Consider the following 1,683-nt stretch of genomic DNA (forward strand, 5'->3'; position numbering starts at 1 on the left):
TTATGTAGAATGTTAACACTGTAATAATTCTGTAGTATATTACTTGTGTGGTGTAGAAGATAATTATTTATCTAGAGATATTGCTTAGGATTTAAAAGTTGTAAAATGATGTCATGGGGTAGGACTAGATAAGTCTAACTTCTTCCTACTCTGTTCAAGCATGTACTAGGTAGAGGTAAATTGATATTGGATTATTATTGTTGGATATGTGTGAAATTACATGTGTTGACACATCAACTGTTTTACATGCTTGAATGAATAAATTAAATCCAATCAAATCAAACATGGAGGACTTCAGATAGTCTCTGTGATAATTACAGAGACCTGACGGTTGTCTATGATTATTATTATTGTTGTTGTTGTTGTTGTTGACCGAGTGTAGATTTTTTTATTTTTCCGGCAACACTAAATACTCGAATTTTGAATGTCTTGACTGTTGAAGTACAGGCATGTCACAGCCTAGTAACTATTTGAGCATGACTTTGTTATGTGTTGCTCCTGGTATTGTATAAAAATGCAAAACTGCGCCATCTCCTGGAGTTGAGTTGCAAGCAGCTTCGCTGTGACTTAAAGAGGTGGTATTGGGGGTATTTAAAACATATTTCTCCTCCAGCAAGCAGTTTCAGAAATTGCTAACATAAAATCAGCACCTATTCTGATTGGCTGAATGTGATAACTCATGTTCACCCTCAGCCAATCAGAATAGGCCCTAATGAGTAACGTATTCTTTCAGTCTATCTTTACTTTGCATAATTGCTGTAGCTAGATACACATGCCAGTTTAAAGAGATATATGAACCAGAGTCTGATCCTGAATGGGAAGGAGAGGAATCTGCTGTTGCAGACTTTAGGCTTCAGAATGGCAGATAGGTTAAATGTCCTAACAAAGTATTTTGTAATTCAGCCACTGCTAGTTTCAAAGGTCAAAGTGTTTATTTGTCATATGCACAGTTAGGAAACATGTTTCCCTGTACAATGAAATTCTCACTTTGCCGTCCACATGAATGCCACACAATGCAAGTGAAATATACTTTAGCACAACTTTTTTCATGTAGCTCCCTATGCTCTCAGCCTGGTGTGGCACAGGGGGTGAGCTTTCGCAGTATGACATCACAATGAGAACCATTTGAGAGCCAGGGATTCAAATTTTTAAATAACATAAAAGCACCACTGTGTGGTTGTCTGTCTCTAAGTGTCAGCCCTGTGATAGACTGGCAACCTGTCCAGGTTGTACCCCACCTCTTGCCCAATGTCAGCTGGGATAGGCTCCAGCCCCCCACAACTCCTGTTAGGATAAGCGGTATAGATAATGGATAGATTAAAACACAGTTTTGTAATTTTATAGCAAACGAGGATCTCCTCCACCACCCTGATCCCTGTCAAACCTCTTTTTGTTTGTTTTCCATCATACCACCTCTTTAATGATATTTTATACGAACAATTTTTTTGTCTGAGTTGTGTTTCAACAAATACAGTGCCTTGCGAAAGTATTCGGCCCCCTTGAACTTTGCGACCTTTTGCCACATTTCAGGCTTCAAACAAAGATATAAAACTGTAATTTTTTTGTGAAGAATCAACAACAAGTGGGACACAATCATGAAGTGGAACGAAATTTATTGGATATTTCAAACTTTTTTAACAAATAAAAAACTGAAAAATTGGGCGTGCAAAATTATTCAGCCCC

At 37.7% G+C, this 1,683-nt stretch overlaps 1 protein-coding gene across 5 annotated transcripts in view; it reads left to right on the plus strand.

Annotated features, from left to right (window-relative positions):
- Window positions 1–1,683, plus strand: part of LOC109969090 (helicase with zinc finger domain 2) — a 34,544-nt gene that overhangs the window by 797 nt on the left and 32,064 nt on the right. The window lies entirely within an intron of this gene.

Source organism: Monopterus albus, unplaced genomic scaffold, assembly GCF_001952655.1.
Source record: "Monopterus albus unplaced genomic scaffold, M_albus_1.0 scaffold170.1, whole genome shotgun sequence".
NCBI classification, from domain to species: Eukaryota; Metazoa; Chordata; class Actinopteri; order Synbranchiformes; family Synbranchidae; genus Monopterus; species Monopterus albus.